At 36.4% G+C, this 24,207-nt stretch overlaps 1 protein-coding gene across 2 annotated transcripts in view; it reads left to right on the forward strand.

Annotated features, from left to right (window-relative positions):
- LOC138691893 (short-chain dehydrogenase/reductase family 16C member 6-like) overlaps positions 1–24,207 on the forward strand; it is a 70,358-nt gene that overhangs the window by 16,418 nt on the left and 29,733 nt on the right. Inside the window, exon 1 of one of the 2 annotated variants that reach the window (XM_069814480.1) lies at positions 9,285–9,436. The exons of the other annotated variant lie outside the window; for it this stretch is intronic. The gene's annotated coding sequence lies outside the window, so the exon portion shown is untranslated. Of the gene's footprint in view, positions 1–9,284; positions 9,437–24,207 lie in introns of those variants that run through there. 2 annotated transcript variants of the gene reach the window in all.

The following is a 24,207-nucleotide window of genomic DNA, read 5'->3' on the forward strand; positions in this document are numbered from 1 at the left end:
GTTAATGCCATACAGACAATACGGAACAGTGCACAGTTGAGAGCGAGATCTGTGAAAATGAAAACCCCAAAAAGCGTAATATCGAAGGGATTCAGACAAGGGCTGCGGCAGCCAAGGAAGTGTGTGACCTCATTATTACACAAGCTAACACCCGATTCCAGTTCATAGATAATCTGATATTATCTTCTCTTCTGTGTCAAGAAAAATTTGAATGCTACAAAAGCTCATTTCCTGAAAATGACCTAAATGTATGTGTGAAGCTTTTTCCAATGTTCGATAAAGACAAACTAAAAACGGAACTCACTGTGTTGTATCAGAGACAAGAATTCAGAAATATCAGCGGCGCAGTCAAGCTCTTGCAGTTCCTTCTATCTGAGAACTTGCAGGCCTCATTTTCAGAAGTTGTGAAACTACTACGCATAGCTATCACCATACCAATGACAACTTCCGAGCCAGAACGTTGCTTTTCGTGTTTGCAGAGAGTAAAATACTATCTCAGAAATACGATGAGAGAAGAGAGACTGACCGCATTAGCTATGTTTTCCATTGTAAAGACTATGTTAAACGACATATCAGATTTTAATAAAAAGATGATTCTAAAGTTTACAACCTACAAGACAAGGCACATGGAACTAATCTTTAAATAAGGTAAGTTGCTTGGTTTATTTTTGCATGCAGCCCCTCTGAATTCAATACCCACGAGCCGCCACTGACTAGGAACAATAGACTGTGCCGGTACTACTAGGTGTTCAGTTCAAAGTGTGTCATGGCTCGTTGTATGCCGTCATGTGGCTAGCCGATGAGCCTAGAGAATTCAATATTCCTACACTTCCGCAGATGTGTATAACCTATGAGGCAGAGAAGTTGGCTAGCAAGTACGGCGTTCATTCTGAAGAGTACGTGCCGATACGTACGGTAACGCCGGTAGTGGCAGGAATGTGAACTGTTTGGAAATACGTACTGTCGGGATATGGGGAGAGGGTTAAGACGATTACTTACGTATTTGTTGACATTAACTTCGACGGTCAACAGGACACGGAGCATTTGATTTGTGTTGTGGAATGTTACCGTCCGCAACCGATGATAACAAATACCCTGCGTACGACTTGCCGGCGCAAAACACAGTTCGAAAGAGGTTATGGTAGCACACAGACCGTACAGACCGCCATCTGTTGCTACGACGTTCAAGTTATACCGTACACGTCTCAAGTTCAGATTGAAGAACGCCTTAAATAATAGGCAACTTCTCTAACATATACGCTGAAACTCGCTTCAAATCGGTGACCCAGCAACAGTGACGTCATGACACACTTTGAAATGAACACCCAGTATTTCGCATTGTCTGTGATGAGGCGATAGTAGCGATCCTAGCGGTTAGCAACTAACTGTGAATGCATATTCCCTACGTATTGGGAATCGTGACTGTATATACTAGACTATATATTGAGATTTACAACATTTTGAAATCACGGCACGTTAGATAATAAGCTTACGCCAACGCCCACCGGTAGTCTTTTGCAGAACATATTCATGATTAGGAAACTAACATTCATGTTTTCTTTAAACACTGTTGTTGGGAAAATAACCAGGAAAACAAAAAGTCACTGAAAGGCGCAAAATATAGGCTAACAGAGTCAACTACTAGCGGCCAGAATATGCATTTCTGAGTGCTTCACTTTCATCCAGTTTTGAGTTGCTGCCATGACGTAGCGACTGGAGTTTGCGATGAAATCAACAAGCGGAGGAAGTTAAGGAATAACAAATAATCGATGTAGGGTAAACAATACAGTTATTGACAGCTTAAGGAAAGTTTTATGTTTGAATGTCGAGAATTTCAATGCATTCTATTATGAGAAGTAGCTGATGGTACAGCTCGAACACTTGATTATTATTATCATTATTATTATTATTATTATTATTATTATTATTATTATTATTATTATTATTATTATTATTACTTTTAGTTTGCGAGTAAGTCCCTTTAGAATTACGCAAACTATTTACAACCGTTTGTTTGCCTTTCTTCTCATTCTTTCACTGTGAGCTTCTTTTGTTTCACAAGTCCACGTTATTCCAGTTTTTTCTTCTATTTTTCCTCTCTGTCAGCGTCTCATTTATGAATTTTGATTCCAAAGATCTCCATTATGGAATCCCGGGTATGAAAATGTGAAAATAATGGGTGTAGTTCAGTGATGTCAAAGCAAGCGCATTTTTCTGACCTTGACGTCGTGCGCGGGCATCAAGCGCTAAGTATGGAAAGAGGAAGGGTTGTGTATATGAATAAGCAGCCTGTTGGATTAAGAAAACAGTGGTGCACAAACTTCAAACGGAACGTGAAATTTTATGTCGTTATTTTTATATGGCTTCTTTTTGTTTGATATTATCTATATTGTCTGTAAAACAAAAGTACTAACACTGATTTCTTAATATTGCACTTGTGTTTTAAATCTTAATAACATAATAGAGAGTTAAGAAGGAATATTCACTTAAATTCCATAGTAGTATAATATTATACTGTATTAAGTGGATGAAACACATCATTCATAAAGAAAGTGATATTCTAAAGAAAGAGATTGAGTATGACATGATAACTTGGAATTTATATTGATGATATCTTTACTCTTACAAAAGTAATCAATAAACTAATCAAAACAATATTACAGTACAAAGCAAAGTTACCTAGGTACTGTATCTGTTTTAAGTGTAACTAATATTACATAACAAAACTCTTATCGCATTATGCTTTTAAGGTGATATTAAATTTGTGAGCAACTTCCTATCATCAGAATATTAAATTATGTTCTCGAAATCTGCTGAAGCTATAGAGCTGACATTTTTACAACACATGGGCACGTATCTTTTGCTTATGATGTAACAGTAGTTGCTTTGTTAATTCATTTCCTTACAAACAATTTCCATGCGAATATTTTCAAAATTTTCAATACACTATCTTCAGCAATACGTATATACGGTATATTAGATTTACGAAAACATTCTGTAAGGCTACTAAATAAATAGGCCTATACCTGAAAATTTCACTTTCCTATAAAAAAAGTTGAGAAAATATTTCTTTTGAATAAAAAATCAAACTTGTGAAAAATGAGCATTAAAATTAAAACTTACATTCTTATAATGCACTTATACTTCTGAGACAAATCTAAAAATTAACATGGATACAGTTTTAATAAGTTCTCTTCCCTTTATCTATTGAATCAGTGCTGGTCATCCCTGAATATAGCTCGACCAAGCGGCATATACTATCTCTTTTGTCTGTCTCTTTCCTTTCCGCTGTAAAGCGCTCAGGCTCTCCTGGGCTCTAAAGCGCGCGCTTGCTCCTATGGACATCACTTGACATGACTGGTGTAGTTCATCGGAACCACCTTGTGGCCTGCGAGCAATGGGAGCTATAAATCTACGTCATTGACATCTTACGCCATAGAAAAGTTTTCTCGGGTTACAAAATTGTGCTACGAAACGACAGAAAATTTTCACGCCCGAAAACTCAGAAATGTGGCTAAATGTGTGCAGAAATGTGAATGTTAGTGGCATATGCTGAAATGCAGTAACATGTAGGCCTATTATAAACGTCACATTTATTGTGCTAATGACAATCACCTCAAGCTAGTGTTGTGAAAACACCAGCAGGCCTGTATGAACATAAATTGTCACCAAAAGCTATTAGAGATTAGCATAATTGCGTCATGATGCATGTACCTACATTTTATATATCATAAATCTCAACCTGTCTCCGTAATGTAAGCTTCACATCGACTGAACTTACTCTAGCCAACCAAGTGAAGGCTATAACTTAAGTTGTGAATTTTTAAAGTCGAATGTAATGAAACAAGTGTGGTGTGTGGCATGCTGAGAAGCACCCTGTACATTCCAGTAATTTCCAGTTACGAACTGAATTCCCCCCCCTCCCCAACAGTAGGGCCATTAACTTGTTGTCATTCACACCTACTCTACAAACGGCTCATAGATGTCACTACTGCCGAGAAGCGTAGTCCACTTACTTCATCAGACACTATCCAGAGTGCACCACAGGCGGTGGGTCCGCATTACACTCGCAATGATGATGACAAATGTAGGGAGCCGGAGTGCCTGGAGAAACCCCCGTGTTGCCTGGACTAGCACAAGTTATAAATTCAGGGTCTTGCAGAATTTGAACCCGGAACCCTTGGCTTATGAGCCCAGCACTTTAACATTGACCCATCGTGTAAAAATGCACTTGACACGTGTCATTTTTGGAGTCTATAAACATTTGATATAGTAGCAATGACGATCGCAAGATCGCAAAGCGTGTTTTATAGTCTTCATCTTCTTCTTCTTCTTCTTCTTCTTCTTCTTCCTAAACACGGTTTAGGCCTTTGCGACCTGTTCCGAGGCTAATTAAGTGTTTTCAATCAAATTGGTCACTCCATCTTCTCACCGGTCTCCCAACGTCTCGGCCTCCAAATGGTCTGTAAAAAAAGCTTGCCGTGGAAGTCTTGAAGGACTCATTCTTAATACGTGTTCTTTCCATTGCTTCTGATATCTTTGTATCTCTTCCACCATGTTCTCCTGTTGGAGTTGGTTTCTAATATCTTTATTACGTAGTCTATCTCTTCGGGTAACTCCCAGTGTTATCTCAGGAACCTCATATGTGCTGCTTCTATTCTTGATTTATCTTTAGCTCTTAAGATCCAAGTTTCACTGGCGAATTTTAGGGCTTGTTTTGAAGTAATATTATGTATTCTTAGTTTAATTTATTTTCTCATACCTTTCCCAAAATGTCTTTTTATACAACCATTTAATTTACTATATTTTTGTAAATTCCCTTCTATATCTGTTTGTGCGCTCATAGTTGAGATTTTAGTACCCAAGTATGTAAAATTTGAGACCTGTTCTATAACTTCCTGATTTACGACTATTTTCATTCGTTTTTGTAGTTTTCCTTTGAGGGCCATTGATTTAGTTTTTGTATTAGATATAGTCATGCTGAAATCTTTTGCTATGTTATTCAAATTATTAACCGCTCTTTGTAGTTCTTCTTTATTTTCCGCTAATATCACCTGATCATCTGCGAAGCATATTGTGTCGATATTCCTCTGATTTAATAGGATACCTTTTGGTTCCCTTTTCCTCCACTCTTCTATTATTTTGTTCAGATATAGATCAAATAATATTGGCGATAGTCCACACCCTTGTCTCAATCCTATATTGACATCAACACTTATCTTTTTTGTTGTATCTTGAGCTAGACTGATTTTCGTTTTGTGGTATAATGCCTTAATGGAATTAATCAAATTTTTTGGTATTTTATATTCTTTCAAAATAGTCCATAACTTTTTTCGGTCTACTCTGTCATAAGCCTTTTCGTAATCTATAAAGACTAGGGAGGTTTCTAGATTATATTCTTTTCTTTTCTCTAATATTTGTTTTATAGTACCGTAGAGAATTTTAATTTGAAATGTTGGCAAACAAAGAACCAAATGCTAGGGAAGTGATAAAAATATAGCGATAAACAACCATGATTAGTTCAAACACGTCCTTTCGTAAAGTTAGTTAATTGGTTGAAAATAGTATGACGTAGTAAAAGTGTAATAGTCACCGAAAGACGGTTCAAGGTTTTGGATGAAAAGAAAGGAATTTGCTTTTTCTCTCTCTCGCGAACACAGAGCCCTCTATTACAGCCGACAGGCAGTCTGCGGTATGAAGAGAGGCGCTCGTCATAGCTACAGTAATTATGGCAAATTAATCAGACAGATTGCAAGCAATTGTAATAATTCACTTTCGTTGCAAAGATGATAGTACAGTAAGATCAATTTCAAACTATGTTGTATGAAGTGCTGTCTGGGGTTACAAGGGCAGACAAAATAATGGCGACTCACACATCTGTATAAGTAGGATCGCTCTTTGGATCCCCAGTTAAAGACAGAGGCTATACTTTATTTTTTTTCATGGAGTGCAGTTTCATAGAAAGGACTTTGCCGACAGACCTTCTACTGCCCCCTACTAATTGATTGTCATAAATAAATGTCTTCCTCACTGTGACGGAAATCTTGTCTTCTTTTGTTAGTAACCAATCACAACTCTCGTTCAGAAGAATTGACAGGTGCCCGTCAAATCCACGTGGAGGCAGAGTTGCCGCATCTTCCGAATTTCAAGAATCCAGTCAGTTTCACTGCATAATTTCGAAGGTCACCAGGTTTGTCGCAACTGTGGAAATTTGGGACGAGGGGACAGAATGGAATTGTCAGAGTTGTTTGTGTAGGAAGTCATAAATCTGTAAGTGGGTGTTCAAAGGAGCCACCGAACTGCACTCCTTGAAATAAAATAAGGTATACCACACGCTGAGCGGTTGTCTTTTGAAGTAAGACGGTCCCCCCAACCTTTTCTGTCCACTCGGGGGATGGGGTAATCTCTGTTTCCGCTTTCTGAGGCAAACATAAATGTTGCCAATTCTCCCCTGAATGCTAACACTATCTGCAGTCTTTCTTAATATGTCCAAACAATTCACAAGTGTTTTTGTTTCTTGTTTGAAAGTCTTCTGTAATTTTATTATTATTATTATTATTATTATTATTATTATTATTATTATTATTATTATTATTACTATTATTATTGTCATTATTTCGTGGAGTATATTCTACATTACTTAGTTTTTTACAACCCCAAGATAGCAATGATAGATGAACAGCAATTCTAAAGACATAATTAACTTTATTAGGACAATAATATAGCCCTGCCCAACCCATACCCATCAAGGATATCAAATCAGCCATGCATAAGAAACATGCAGTGGAGGAGCTCGCAGCCTCGTATGGACACGTTGTGTTACGATTTCCTCCGTACCACTGTGTTCTAAATCCTTTGGGAATGTTAAATGTTATGTTTTATTTAACGACGCTCGCAACTGCCGAAGTTATATCAGCGTCGCCGGTGTGCCGGAATTTTATCCCGCAGGAGTTCTTTTACATGCCAGTAAATCTACTAACATGAGCTTGTCGCATTTAAGCACACAAATGCCATCGACCTAGCCCGGAATCGAACCCGCAACCACGGGCATAGAAGGTCAGCGCTATACCAACTGCGCCAACCAGGTCGACCTTTGGCATCAACTGAAGTCTTATGTTAGGAAAAACAATATTATCCCGACTTGAGTCTAGTGTGTTAACTTCTGCGTGTTGGAGCTGCAACAATCGGTCCTCATAATTGGTCCTCCTGTGTTCAACATGAAATTAAAACGGGAGGGAATTATATGAAGCACGACAGGGACAGTAACCAAGGGAGATTTGTGATTCATTAAGGAGAGAGTGACGACGAATAGAGGTAAGAGAAGAAAAATGTCATATTTTATTATATAACATTTCAGATTTCGCTGCGAATTTAGACACGAAACAGAAATTGACAATATTCTTTCGGTGTTATTATTATTATTATTATTATTATTATTATTATTATTATTATTATTATTATTATTATTATTATCATTATTGATGTAGTCTAAGTATGAAATGTATTAGTTTGAAGAAGTTGACCGTACAATGATTCTAAAACGGATCTTTATGCACACAGTAACTCAAAATTAACCATTCATTAATTCGTGATTGATTGAATGAAAGTACAATTTGTTGTATAGAAATAAATATACGATTGTTTCATACCCACCCCGTGGCGAAGTCAATGTAAAACGTGACAACTGCGCGCCTAGAAATTTCCGCACGCGTCCCTTAATGACCGGGGTGGACCGTGTGGCTAAGTTCTTCTAGCAACAAAAGAGACCGACTGGGGATCCTTTGAAAAATCCTACAAGTGTAACACACGGAGTTGATGGCTGGGTGGAATACGTAATACATAGAAAACCATTAACTTTTCTGTTTCCATGGCATCGCGAATGATGTTAGCGTAAAACTTTAATGTCAAAAGATTGCATTACTTTTGTCTGCTGTACCTTGAATAATAATAATAATAATAATAATAATAATAATAATAATAATAATAATAATAATAATAATGTTTTATATTCGCTGGCAGAGTTAAGACAATAAGGCCTTCTCTTCCACTCAACCAGCCTTAATCAATACAACACATATTTAAATTACGAATATTTACACTACACTTAAAAGGTTCTCCAGCAATAATCTTCAGTTAAGTTTTAACGACTAGTAGACTACATATTTATTTAAATTTAGATAAACCTATAAGGTAAAGTAGTAACTTAATTTATGAGCTAATTTAATTCAAGGAATTATAATTAATTTTAGATTTGAGATAGCTAGTAAAATGATGAAAATTAATTTAATATAAGCTTACTAGAACTATGTTACAGCGAGAAAAAAAAAATATATATACATCTAAATATATTTCTGTAATGAGAATATTAATGTAATTGCCATTAGAGGTTTTGTAAATCTATTGAGAGAAATTAATGATAGTAATAAGAATGGACAGATGTTAGTTTCATTATAAGTAATAAATATTAATCAGCAATTACTTTGTTAAGTAAGAATTTATGTAATTTTGACCTAAATGAAGTTATTGTCCAACAACCCCTTACATCACTCGGTAGCGAGTTTCAATTTCTAGCAACTGAAACTGTATAAGATGAAGAATATAAAGATGTCTTGTGGTAGGGTATAATGAGTAAATTGTTATGATGAGATCTTGTACTCAGCTGATGATATGCGTATAAATTTTGAAAACGAGAAGCCAAATAGATTGGGGTAGCGGTGCGCAGAATTTGAAATAAGAGAACAAGAGAATGCAGGGCTCGTCGATCGCTTAGTCTTAGCCATGACATGACATGACATTCCAGTCTAAAATGTGAAATTTAGCGTGTAAGAGAGGAAAGTAGCATTAAATATTTTTTCTCAATTAATTGTTCACTTGCTTGCACTCCAGATCCAGAACGTGGTTTGTAATATTGAAACAACGAAATTCATCTTAAAAATCCTTAAGCCTTGAAGAAAAAATTTTAAGGACGTTTTCCCTCTGCCCCCCCCCCCCTCTGTAACTTAGACAGACCTGACTCATCGCCATGCTTTTATTTCAATAGCAATGCGACAGATTCGATGCCAGTCTCTCTTGGGGATGTCGGCATTGCTTCTTGCACATAAGAATGCCACTGACGTCATGTATCTGCCTGAAAAGCTCGAAATAGCGCCGCAAATTTCTCATGATAGGCAAGCAGCAGATAACTAAGAACCGTCACTTTTCAGCTAAGCGATCCAAAGCAGCGATTACACGGAGCAACCCATGCGTGCGTGCGTTACGCAACGGTGTGGGAGCGGAGCACAATGCATTGTTGTATAATTGTGGGAAGAATCCCTCAGGTCCACACAGAAGATGGCAGTGCGTTACCCCCGCGCCAGTCGGTGTTCAAACGTGGTGCGCACAACACTGGAGCCCATGCTGTCAGCTGACCAAGTAGCCAGAGGGTTCATAATCCACGGTAAGCAGCTATTTCATCAAAGACCACAATGGTGGACAACAGCTGTTCACGCTACAAAGATTGAAGTCAGTTTTTACGGATTGAGTTGAGATGTTTCCAAACGAATTCGTAAAAAAACTTCCAATTCTTGCAACGTACAATATTTTATTCCATACTAGCCGTACCCGTGCGCTCCGCTGCACCCGTTAGAAATAAATATAAAGTAATTATATAATTAAAATAGGACATTTGACCCAGGGAACATTCGTGTTTGATAGAAGGATAAATCGTTTATTATGTTACTTAATTTAAATTTAATTAAAAAATTAAAATGCGATCATTTTGACCCAGAGACCACTCATTTGGTCATAAAAATTAGTTTAGGAAATACAGGAAACGAATATATATAGAATAGCCTATCAAGTTTTCTGTGCATAAGAATCTATTTTAATCTTACCTGTCCTCGATTCACTCACAAGTTACTGTGATAACATTATAGCATTATGTCCATCTAGAGAAACTACACTTTCCAATGGTGAATTAATAATTAATTATACAAATCGGTTAATTAAGCTTCTGATATTACTTCATACAAACACAGAAACATTATCTGTAGGCTATCTTTCATAGCTTTCGATTGTTGCTGTCCAAGGCCCCTTATAGACGAAGTCATTTGTTTTTTAATTCATTACACGGCCTTAGATGGCAGTTATTTTAATTTTAAAACTCATTTATCTCATTAAATATCAGTCCTATCAAAATTTTTGAAAGAATAAAACTTATCGGAAATAATTTTTAAAGCAATTTTTATTATGTATCATTTTTCATAAAAATCAATAATAAGCGAGATATTTCGATTTATTTAATTCAGGCCCCCTTATAACTCCCCTTTTAAATAATGTATTTTGAATGCCATATAGCCTATAATCTAAGTTACGACGAATTTAATTTATATTACAATTTTCATCGAAATCCGTTCAGCCATTATCGCGTGAAAAGGTAACAAACATACAGACAGACAGACAGACAGACATACAAACAAAAATTTCAAAAAAGCGATTTTCGGTTTCAGGGTGGTTAATTATATATGTTAGGACCAATTATTTTTGGAAAATCGAAAATTACCAGAAAAATTTCGGCTACAGATTTATTATTAGTGTAGATTATGTCGAATTTAATTATTTTCAATAAATGAATATTAACATGTACGTATTGAACAACCGGTAGAAGAGGACACCCCTAAAATATGATCAGAATGAACTGACCCGTACGCATTGTTGAACTACGCTCATTACGGGGCTATCATGCAGAACAGTTGACAGAATCGTAGAGGGAGATTTGGATGGATATTTTGTAGACCGAAAAGAAGTATAGCATAAATGTAACGAAGTGATGGAAGAATGATCGAAGATGGTAAACATTTTGTAGAAGTTTTACAAGGAGAACAGATGCAGGTACGAAGGACTTCCATATCAATAGAAGTAATTTTCCATCGATCGTGTAATGAATAAGGCGAACTGCAAAATGTAAACAGGCTTAAATGTTATTCACTAATTTCTGTATTATTCTGTAGTGTTGTTACTTTTCAAACAGGTTTCCATCGTTAATCACAAAGATTTAAATTACTTTACTTTTTGGCAGAAACTGTAATTATGAACAAAATAATCTTAATAAAGTTTGTTCTACTCTCAGTAGTTACTCTGAATTGACAATAATTCCTGAGTCTGATACTTTTAGAAAAGATAGTAGTTTACATTAGAATTTGACTAAAGACAATTGAATTCATATTCAGAAAAACAAACGAACAATCTGATGTCCTTGTTTGCTGATAGCGCAATAAATTAATTACTATCCTGTTAATCATTTAATTTTCTATTTATTAATTATTGAATTATTTAAGTTATTATTTAGTTATTTGTTATCAATTTTCAGCTATTCATATTGTCAATTTCATTTAGCTAAGCTCTCTTATAAAATAATTGGAATGTTGTATCTGTTTTAGTGCGTGATTAAAAAAATAAATGTTTAATAATACGTAACAATATGATTGTGAAGAATTTCTACACTTTATTACCTGTTCTGAAAACATGTAATATTGTAAGTTTAAACTCGAGAACCGAAACTTCACTTACACATAACTAAATAACATCTAGTGTGTGTGTGTGTGTGTGTGTGTGTGTGTGTGTGTGTGTGTTTTCCTGTTACCTGTGCAATGGGCATCACCAATATCCCTCTGTTCACAGCTCTTTGCCGTTACCTACCGACCTCCCCTCTCTTCGAACATGATGTGAATCATCGCCAGGGCCTTGACAATTTTTTACATTGTCTGATTCATAATTAGATAATCATCAGACGTTAAGGCGTGATAACATCTCAGTAACGAGAAAATCCCGCATTGTTGTCTTTAATTGCAGGCTGGGTACATATCTGGGGGAAACAATTGACTGTGCCGTATATAACACAAACCCATTTACATAAACTCCCACTGGCCGAATAACAGCAACCCACAACCAGGAGGATCTTGAATAACTGCTACACGTGTTTTGTACTATGGAGTCGCTACATGTCCTTCCTATACTTGTTTTTTTTTTTTTTTTTTTTTTTTAAAGATGGGACATGACAGTTTAGCGGCCGAGCTTGGAACTACAGTGCCATGTTGCCAATATGGACTACCACGCTGCCAGCTGACGGAAGCTAGCAATTGACGTTAAGATGGCTGACGTTAAAACATTCATTGACAATTGACGCGAAGGTAAAAAAAAAAAATACAAAAATCGACAGAGAATCAAAGACGAAACGTACCAACGCTAACATTGTGTGCACAATAAATGTTGCCAGGAGAGCTATTAAGCACTCGCCACGTGGGAACGGTAAGTTTGGCAACTCAACCCTCGTTACCATAGCAACAGACCTACCACGCTATGTGACATTCAGTTGTTTTTCCGATCGCAACGGTCCTGTCATGTCCCATCTTAAAAAAAAAAACAAGTATAGTCAGAGCCATCTTCAGTTACAAGCCGGAGCATGCGTACGTTTGGCAACGCTGAGACAAGGCAAAATACAACACGATAGTGCTTTGATTTCGTTGCCAGTGTACATTTTCGACATAGAAAAATAACTGCATATGATCAAGATTCAGGGTAATGATGTACGAAATCCGAAATGGTATCTTATTTGGGTTTCAGAATGCATACAAAGACTGTGCCACTTAAAATAACTTAAAGATTTAAAAGCATACGTGTTTCTTATTGATTGTACAAGGGTAAATAAATAAATCCATTAAAGATATGTTACTTGTACCAAAAATAAATAATTCAATAATACAATAACGACGTACTTTCGCAATATCTTATTTCAATCAATTAACCAATATGTAGCTAGTAAATTGACCACGTGTTGCCGTTTATGGTGTTGCACCTCTGATGTGAGAGGTCTAGGATATCACATACTTGCGGTTGTTATCTGTCGTGCTTTTCTATAAATATTTCAGATGCCTAGGAAGCCAGTTTTGCTTTGAACCTCGCCAGTCATCATAACAATACTGTTCTCCTGAATTATTTGTTATAAAGTTTTTCAAATACAATTTTAAATAAATATACTACAGAAAACAAGTTAAAAATGTAAACTATGCTAAATATAACAAATGAAACTACTGACATATAATAATGAAGTATGAGGGTGTAAATTCAGGGTGTTAAGAAGAAAGTATCCAATATTTTAGGAGGTGCTAGTATGCATTAAAACAAGAAAAAAAGTCTAATAAACACATACTTTCTGAGATCTGAACACTTGTTCATAGGAGGTGCTCAATGTGACGTCCATTCATGGCAATGCATTCCTCTGCCCTTTGGCGTAAGGAATCACGCACTCTTTGAAATTGACCTGGTTGTTCTTGATAACCAAAAATCTAGGGGATTTAGGTTTGGGGAACGAGCAGGCCAAGGTGTGGGGCCTCCCCAACCAATTCAGCGGTCCTGAAATGTCAGTGTCAGGTGTTCACACTCATTGCGGAAAAAATGTGCTGGTGTGCCATCGTGCATGAACCACATCTGTAGTCTTTGCTGACATGGCACATACTGCAGCAAGGTAGATAATATATATTAATAAGAAAGTCCTGATAACGAGCCCCAGTTACTCTCTGTGGTACCACGTGTGGCCCTTAATCTATCACCAAGAACGCCTGCCCATACGTTGATTGAGAATCGGTGCTGATGCCTTGTTTCTTCAACTGCATGAGGATTTTCATCAGCCCACACATGCTGATTACGAAAATGCACAACACCATCTCTGCTGAACCCCGCTCATATCTACAATCAGACTTTTGTTTTCAGTATTTCTTGCGATGTATCAGTATTCCATGCCAGGGGTGATTATCTGGTAGTCTGTTGTATTGTAGGGCAGAAAAATAATAACAGTCATCATATGGTAACGCACAGAAATATCATAATAATTTGAATACAAGTCTGGAGGCGAATTAAATCGGGAAGAAAGCAGACCAGTGTCTTATGTCAAGTGCAAGTGTCTGGGCATTAGGTTAATAAATAGTAACATGATCTCGGACGAATACCGGGAGTTTAGATAATCGGTGAACTTCATTATACAGATAAATAAATACAATGTAATATTTGTTACTCAGTCAAATGAGAAATCAATGTAAAATAATGACTTGATCATTAAGTTTTAAACACATAAATTACATATTGGAAACGTTTTCGCCCATTCAGGCATCTTCAGGCACAATTATACAATATCTCAATATCAAACTGTATAGTCATTACATTGGTGGTAGATAAACTGTTTATAATTAATGCTGTACAACATCTCCATAATTAAAATGTAATGTTAACAGGTCATAAAATTAAAATAATATTAAAATTAGAACAACGTAGTGTTATGATTTAAACTTCATAATATTCTGTGAAACTCTTGTTCAGTAGAGTCCAATGATTGATGGGTTATATCTGAAATATATAAATATGAAATAGAAGTGGCAATTTATCAAATTTAAAAGTACGATTGGAATGGATAAAGAACGTACTCACGTCGTTTGAACGTGACAACTGTATAGGTCACTATGAAACATCCTATGTTTGAAGTAGTTATCTGTAATGAAATAATAAATCAAAATTTTGAAGAATTTGAAAGTGATTGAAAAAAGTTAATTTATAGACGTACTTACGAAGATGTGGGACGACCTGCTGCTATCGGACTCATTTGACTGAGTAACAAATATTATATTATATTTATCTATATTGATTGACAATCTGAACAATTATCATCATGCTCTCTAAGTTCATTATACAGGGTTAGTTAAAAGTCCCGTAACTTTTGAAGCATGTGGTTCAATGACTTGAAACTTGGTATGTGAGGATAACCATATACTAAGAACTCAATAATGGTATTACCGAGCTTTTTCTACTTCCGGTTTAACCGAAAGTAACTCCAACTCTTTTATTTTAAATGGAATACCCAATATATTTTTTTATTTTTGAATAGTGCTCATTAAGAGCTTCCCAAAAAGTACCCACACTCGATACTTCTGTACAAATTCAGTGTTGCTAAGTCAAGAAAACAGAAAAGTGTATCGAATATTAAAACAATAAAATACTCCTTCCTTAACAAAAACAAAACAAAGCTAGCTCACCTTCTAAATTATGTGTTCAAATTGGTAGCCCTCAGCTGCTTTACAATGTGTCACTCGATCATAGAAACCATTTAAGGAATGATTTAACCAGGCTTTAGGAATATCTTGCACCACTTCCATTTTTATTTAGCAACACTGAATTTGTACAGGAGTATCAAGTGTGGGTACTTTTTGAAAAGCTCTTAATGAGCACTATTCAGAAATAAAAAAAATATATTGGGTGTTCTATTTAAAATAAGATAGTTGGAGTTACTTCCGGTTAAACCGGAAGTAGAATAAACTCGGTAATACCATTATTGAGTTCTTAGCATATGGTTATCCTCACATACCAAGTTTCATGTCACTGAACCACATGCTTCAAAAGTCATTTAGGTGGTGCGGGACTTTTAACTAACCCTCTATAATAGAAACAACGTAATATTTCTACCCATTGTGGTTGGTCGAAAAAAATCACAATATTTCTAAGAGAAATCTTTACGCGCCTATGAGAGTCGATATAAATAGGTTGCGTTCGTTCCAAAGTCACGTGTTCCTTCTCCTCAGCAGCTATGCTGATCCATGCTTGCATCCTACTTACGGGAGATACCTTACCCAGTGAAGAAGAGATTGGTAGTGATCCTGCCTATCAATTGGTGTTGCTAACGATATTGGTCTTTTTACATGGTTATTTAACGACGCTGTATCAACTACTAGTTATTTAACGTCGATGGGATTGGTGATAGCGAGATGAGGCCGAGGATTCGCCATAGATTACCTGACATTTGCCGTACGGTTGAGTGAAACTTCGAAGCGGGATACGAACCCGCGCCCGATCACAACTCCGGATCGGCAGGAAAGCGCCTCAGTCGACTGAGCTACGCCTGTGGCCACATTGGGGTTCACTGCACACCCGTATGCAGACAAAGCCTTATACAGAAGATATCAGACGACATTGAAATCTGTGAATCATATGAGGGGAAATTTTAAAAGTTATAAACAGGTCATTCTGCATGCAAATAGCATCTCTACAAAATGTCATCTCATTTGGTCCAAAATTACATGAATTATTACAATTTTTGTAAATTTAAATTGCACCGAAATTTGAAAAATCACTATTTTTCCTATAAAAAAATACATTTCTGCTCAAAATTTGCTCCATATACCTTTCAAACTCTCTGAAATATAACTTGCTGTTTATTTTTTGCATATTATTCTTCAAATGCTAACAATAACATATTTTTATAGTGAAATATATGATAAACTCGTGATGTCTAGAAGAAAAAAAAACATGTCCCCAAACACCTCCAAGGTTAATGAAAATCCTGATATCAAGATTTGTTATGCATAACTTTAAGATGACCTGCAAAAAACTAAGCATAGTCCAAAATTTGGAGGAGTAGCATTTTTAGTAAAGCAGTAACTTATGTATGAAAAATGGAAGTTAAAAAAAATTGAGTTGGAAAGTTCAAAGGACCATCAGAGCGTGTAATCTTTCAATTAGAAGTCGGCCGAAACAGTTGATTGAAGGACCCTACCTGAATGAAAATCTGTGAAAAAGTTCTCTGATCCATATACGGTTCTTTAACTTTAAAAACGAAAAATCGAATTCTTTGAATAAAATTGACAACATTTTACCTCAGTTTATTCTCAGGAATTATAAAAAAATATTCCCGCAAATATTGTTTGTAAAACTTAGCATCGATTCAAATCAATAAACTGGATTGCCTTTTCTTTCTCAATTTTTTAGTACACAGGAATACTAGAAGCCATCAAAGATCCGACTTTGTTGGGCTCTTTAATCTCGACAACTGACCTCTCTGGTCTTACCCTGATGATGGAACTGGTAAGTAGTTTCGAAACGTTGGAAGTGTCAAGTTCTAGTATACGGTGCATTACCCAAAAGCCTAATTCCAATCACAGTCGTCGTGAAAGCCTAAAAACTCAAACATGGCAGAGGACTTCGCTGCCATCAAAGTGAGGCGGATTGTCAACTGATGAGTTTTTTCCCTTTGTAAATTTCCAAGCTCTCAATTTTTTCATCTGAATGATTACTTACATATTCTATGCTGTACATAATTTATTTCAGGTATTTGTTCAGAGGGGCGCATAATGTTATGTACTTACAAGGAAATCTCTCTATTCTTGACTCTCATTTGTTTTCTTATGCCCAAGCCACTTGTAAATATGCAATGTTATTTGAAGTTTCTCTCAGGAGTGTGGGCTTCGTTTCTCGATGACGGGGTGGGAGATGACGTAACCATGTGTAATCATTACGATAAAAATATCCCATTGTAACTCACAATGTGAAAAGAAGCCGGAAATTCACAGGCCAGGCCTTCACGCCGCTCCTCCTACTTAAGGGCCAGTTTCGACCAAATGCAGTCGATCTTGTATAATTAATCCACCGATGTGTACCAGGGCAGGTCTACATCTGGGCGAAATTTAAATTCCCTTAGCCGTTCCAGATCGATCTTTGGAAATCTGTTCACACGTCACGTTACATAAAAATAGCTCCTGAACGAAATTTAATCTCATTTGGCTCAAAATTATCTAAATTAGTAACATTTTTTTGTAAATTTAAATTATATTTTTAAAAATCACTACATACTCTTCTACAAATATCAAATTTTTTGCGTCAAATTTGATCCACAAACCTTTCAAACTTTCTTCAACATAACTTTAAATTTACTTTTCTCATATTATTTTTCAAGGGCCAAGAAAAATTATTTTATGTAGTCAAATGTGAATAATGTAAAAAATAGTGATGTCTAGCAGAAAAAAAAAACATTTCCATAAAAATCACGAGACTTAAGGAATAATCCTGATAGCAAGTTCTGTTAAGCACGCTTTAAGGACCCACAAACAACTGTACACGTTGTGGGACGTTAGGAGAGGAAGCAGCATTTTCAGTAAAGCAAAATGAAGACTCCACTGCAAAGAGGTGGGATGTCGAATGTATTGCATTTTGCAGGAAATGCAATTCAAACTCTGACACTCCCACTGTTTGTGTGCTATACCAATTCATCAACACGATGTAGATTTTTTATTTTATAGGGTTATTTTACGACGCTGTATCAACATCTGAGGTTATTTAGCATCTGAATGAAATGAAGGTGATAATGCTGGTGAAATGAATCCGGGGTCCAGCACCGAAAGTTACCCAGCATTTGCTTGTATTGGGTTGAGGGAAAACCCCGGAAAAAACCTCAACCAGATAACTTGCCCCGACCGGGAATCGAACCCGGGCCACCTGATTTCCAGGCCAGACGCGACGATGTAGATGTGGAACTATCATCTTTCTTGCAGTGCAACAAAGTGTATTATATTCTACTCCCTTTGATGTATAGTACTGGTCCTTCATCTCATTTTTCACAAATTTACGACATTCCCCCTTTTTTGCTGTGAACTCTTCATATGCATCGAAAATGCGAATGGAAAAAAATCGAGTTTAAAAGCTTAAGGGTCACCCAGAGCGTCCAGCTTTTGAAATAAAAGTCAGCTGATTGAAGGGGCCTACCTGCATGAAAAAATGTGTGAAGAGATTGTCTGAACTACACGAAAAATCGGGATTTTCCAGCATTTTGCTGACATCAGTGTATCCTCAAGAAAAACACAAACAACGATCAGAATAGCCATTCGTTCCTCGGTGAAGATCTCTAAATTACAAACCCTTGAAGCGAATACAGCGTCACTATTTGCACCCACATTTACTGAAACCGCAGCAAGAGCGGCACTTACTACACAACCAAGCACGCTTAAGGCCCATTCATAATGAAAATTAAACATAACCGTAACATAAACACAGACGTTTGCGCCCAGGCTACGAAATGGGGTCATTCACAATGATTCACATAAGCATTGACATAAACATTACCGTAAGACGTTAACATGAAAGTTTGCAAACTCCAAACTTTCATGCTTATGCTTACGTGATTTGCAAACAGAACACAATCGTGGAGCGCTGAAGTATACGACAGAATATGAGGAAATGGCGTCGTTGTTATGTTTCCATGGTTACCAAGTATGTTTGCTGTTATGTTGATGTTCCCATCGTGAATGATGGTATGACTTCTTGATTTTACCGTAACGTTTATATTCTTAAGTTAACGCTTACGTTATGTTTAATTTTCATTGTGGATGAGCCTTTACGACAGTAGAAGCAGCCTTGTAGACTAGGCAGCGTTCAGTGAACTGAAGAAAATATGTGATACGATGCCAGTCTGTGTGAAGCATTATTGATTCAACATACGATGAATCTTCAGATTACAGATCTACAGACACATCATTTTCTGACAGCCCAGCATCACAATGACATGCATCTCCTACCTTCACGAGTGCGTCAAAAACCACTCAATTAATAAAGAATGATTTTATTTATTTATTTATTCCATGTATTGTGGGTCCCTATCACCACGGCATGGCGCGTCCTCAGGTTGCGGATAGAGGAGACGGCCTCCAGATATGGAGGGTAGCTGCGAATATATTGAATAAGCAGTCGTGGACAGCCGATAAGGGGTGGTCCTCCAGCTTGGGGGTTGGGCGAAGGGCTAACAACCCATCACCGTAAAAAAACAGCTTGTTACGTATCCCTATAATAAGACCTTTAGGGAGGCCGAGACGTAGATGGGAGGATAATATTAAAATGGATTTGAGGGAGGTGGGGTGTGATGATAGAGACTGGATTAATCTTGCACAGGATAGGGACCGCTGGCGGGCTTATGTGAGGGCGGCAATGAACCTTCGGGTTCCTTAAAAGCCATCTGTAAGTAAGTTGTAAGTATTTATTTATTTATTTATTTATTTATTTATTTATTTATTTAACCTGGTAGAGATAAGGCCATCAGGCCTTCTCTTCCCCTCTACCAGGGGATTAAAACTACAATATTAAGAATACAATTAAAATTATAATTACAATTAATATTAAATTTACAAATACAATAAAAATCAAAGTACTAAAAGATTAACAGGCTAATAAAAGCTAGACAGTTCATTGTAAAAATTAAGAAGAGAGATTTTTTTTTTATTAACTAAGTAAAAATTAAACCTACTCTACGCAGTATGAAAATGCTTAGTAAGTTTGCTTTTGAACGCTACTAAATTCCGACAGTCTCTGATGTCACTCAAGGAAATTGCATGCAGGGAGTGAAGAACAGATATCCCGCTAACTGTTCTAAAGATGAGCCCAAGCACACGATCTCCATCCCTTCCTGTCATCCTCTTGCCCAGGGGAACTACTGCAGTAAAATTATCGTCCGGAGTTCCTCAACATTTCACTTTCTGCCAGCTCACATATTAATATCTAAATTGGCCACACAAAACCAGATCTAAGAGTTTAGTACTATAATTATTATACAGTTTTTCATGTACATCATTCCCTGAAGAATTGACTCGTATTTACTGAATTTGAACAAAATCTCTCCTATAGTTTAGTAGAAATCTCTAAAGAGACAGAGAGGTAGAAGGTATATCAAAATCCGTGGCAAAAACATTGATGAAATTTCATTTTTAATTTATGTTATACTTAGTGATAAGTAAAAACTGAAGTTCACTCTGGACCTGTCTGTAATGCTTCAGACAGTGCGCTTTCTTCCTCAATTACTTTCACTTCTTTCAATTTGTTCACGTTAAACTCTTCTCACAGTTACACAGACGTGTGAATCTCAGGCGTCGTTCTTTTGTTGCAGTATATTAACTTCGTTATCACAGTCTTTTGTCATCTGTTACACAATTTCAGGAGCGTCAGTTTAGGCTGTTATAGAATACTCCAAATGATTTAATGCATCTCACATAGCAACACGAGCTCAGGTCAAACGTTGTGGATGTAGTTCAGGCTGATATGTCATAAAGGCGTTACGTTTGAAGGGCGTTGACTGGTTAGAGATGAAGATGTGCTGATAGTGTTCAATCATCATTTTATCATTTATTTATTTAATGTGGTAGAGTTAAGACCCTCAGGTGTTCTCTACCACCAAAACAGAATATTCTGTGATTTATTTAAATTTAGATGGAAACCGTTAGCCTGATGCCACTTACACTTCAATGTCTGCATGTTTTTTTTTTTTTTTCGATTCGCAGCTTTTATGTTCTGTTCTGAGTTGTATCAACAGGTGGGTCAGTTCCTCAAGGTTCGGTATTGGATTCACTGTGTTTCTGTATCCATATTAACGATATCGCCAAAATCTTAGATACCATAGTTATGCAGATGACATTCAATTATGCATTTCCCCCAGCCCTGATATCCAAAGTGGCAGTATTAACAGAATCAAAAAGATCTCGAATCATTTCCTCTAGGCTAACCTAACACAGTAGGCGACCTGTCTGGTTTTACCCATCTACCCTGATGATGGAACTTGTGAGCAGTTCCTAAATGTTGACCGTGGAGTACCCACAAACCTGATTCTGATCTCTAATCTATTTCCTCTCGATATAAACAATTTGGACTTTACCTGATACAGATAATTCACAGGCCAGTTACTGCTAATAAAAGATTCATACCCGATACTTATTAAATGAATCTTCCATTTGTGAAATGTAATAAGTTGATTCAGTCCAGCTGTAGAAACCTGGGAGTTCATTTGAATCTAATCTCACCTGCACACGCATAACGAACACACATGCTAGAAAGTATTTTCCTCCCTTCAGTCATTAGAAACATCGTACCATTCACTGTCCAGCTAAATTAAAGCAGACGCTTGTACAGACTCTTATTATGCCTCATTTCGATTATTGTGACGCTTTATTCAGTGATCTCATCCCAGAAACTGCAACGTGTTCATAATGCGTGTGTTCGTTTCATTTGTAATGTCCGCTACTACGATCACATTTCGAGTTCCTTCGATAAATTATCGTGACTCAAGTAATGCGTCAGAAAGTTACATTCTCTTTCTGTCTTATACCGAATTTTGCCTCATATTACTTACTGTCCGATTCCACAATCTTTCGCGCTATCATAACTTAAATACTCGGTCAGAACACGATAACAAGCTAGAAATACCACTGCACACATCATCTCTGTATTCTTCATCTTTCACTGTTGCTACTTCTCGTCACTGGAATTCTCTGCCGCCTGAAGTCAAGGGCTGCCGAGCTTTGATTTCTTTTAAATGTAAATTAGAATATCTTATGATGAGTTGCCAGACCTAAAGGGTTGTAAGCATATAAAGCAATGTATTCCACTGTGTTTATTTTTAATTTTATTTTATTGTAGACATTTTAGTCGGATGTCTCCTTCTGATTTTATTATGCAAATCGTAGTTGCTTCTAACTTAAAAGCAATATGTAATTAGCTAATTACTTAAATCTAGTACATTTGTAAGTTTCATTATGTAATCAAGTTTTATTTCTGGTTGAGTAAGAGAAGCTTATGATCTTAACACTGCGAGGTTAAGTAAAATATTATTATTATTATTATTATTATTATTATTATTATTATTATTATTATATTTACGATTAAGAATAAGAATGAATCTAGAACAGATCCTTTTGGCCCACCACTTCTAACGTTTATAGTTTCAGGATATGCATAATTGTAGGAAATATTTTCAGGTGGTTCTGAAAGGTAAGATTCCATTTAATTTATTTTATAATCCGGTGACATCATACAAATGCAATTTTCAAATAAGAATTTGACTAAGTCTATATCACATAATCGAGCCTTCTACACCATAATTCGTTTTGTAAAATAAAAGAAAAGGTTAAGAGAAAGTAGAGATCTTGAAAAAGCCTTCGTCCTCCAATCGTGTTCACCTAACTGCCAACGACGGGGATCGATCCGAGATCATAACTCCGCGCTAGAGGCAAAAAGACATCATGAGAGCTGAGAATGCCTGTACGTGGCATCGTACGCCTGAGTTGCTTCCCAGTTAACACAAATAATTTATCTTCTCACAAGACCTGCTATTGCAATATGTATAGTTGGAACTCAACATCTTTCAGCATTCCCTTCAGAACAATGGACACCTTCTCTTAAGCAAGCGCGACTTCGACTTGCGAAATGCTCCGGGGTTCCGTACCCAAGGCAGTTCCCGGTGAATCATGTCTAGGAATCGTTTAACAGGCCTATTGTGAGAATAATGAAATAAGCTATTTTTACAGGCTGAAAATAAATAAGTTAGTAATTCATAAGTAAATGATAAACTATTACAAAAGACCAATTTCTTCTGCGTCTGGAATTCCACTGTCATATCGTTGTCCACTTGAGCAGCTAGTCCTTGTAAAAGCTGTCGTCAGCCCACGTAGAAAATTTCACTTATTTTATCCGGTTTTCGTGCGATAGTGTGGTTCCGTTTTCGTCATGAACCCTGCCTGGCCTTTCCAGCTAATCGTAGCACATTTGTCTCCACATTGTTGTGCAAACCTTCTGACCCGTAGGATTCAATAAGTTGTTCTGACACACGTGAATCAATCATTTCTTTACTTGAGATTGTCTGTCTTAAGGCATATGTGCACCTTCACATACAAAAAATTTTGTTTTGCATAATTCTGCTCTGTAAAATTTTTATGCAATTGAGAATGGTACCAGAAAGAGGATGAAGTGAACAGATCCCTTTAAATTATGTCTAAATTGTTTTTAAAAATTATTTTGTTTATAATTTTGACATGCAACTTGAAAAATGATAGCTCATGCAGTTTTTAAGATAGAGCCACAGTTTTTCCACTGTTTTATAGCTAAAACTATTCTTTAGTGTCTGACATAGAGCTATTTTTTTATTTTCATTTACATTAATTAAATATTACCATATACGTAACTTAAAATAATATTTTATGTTGCATAAATCATGTAAAAAATCCATAGATAATTATTAACTACATTAATGTTATTTTACTCATTGTCAGGCACTGGGGAACATTTCAAGCTTCAAAATGACACCAATATCTTCTTGGTATCACCATATTTGACTGAGATATCATGTTTGAAAGAATTAAATATTCTAAAATTACTATTTGCAGGAAATGAGCCACAAACTTTCAGAGCCTAAAAGACTCCATCCTCTTATGTCACCCTTTAAGCAGCTTCATGTCGGTCCACTTTCAGCTTCTTTCTATCTCTCAAATACCTCCGCCTTGTTTTAACTTCAGGTGTTGAATGTTTTTTTTGGCATTTTTGTCCCTATTTCCATTGATGCAACAAATTCTGCGATGGTGTTTGTCCCAGGGTTTATGCCCATCC

This window comes from Periplaneta americana, chromosome 16 (assembly GCF_040183065.1).
Source record: "Periplaneta americana isolate PAMFEO1 chromosome 16, P.americana_PAMFEO1_priV1, whole genome shotgun sequence".
In the NCBI taxonomy this organism is placed as follows: domain Eukaryota; kingdom Metazoa; phylum Arthropoda; class Insecta; order Blattodea; family Blattidae; genus Periplaneta; species Periplaneta americana.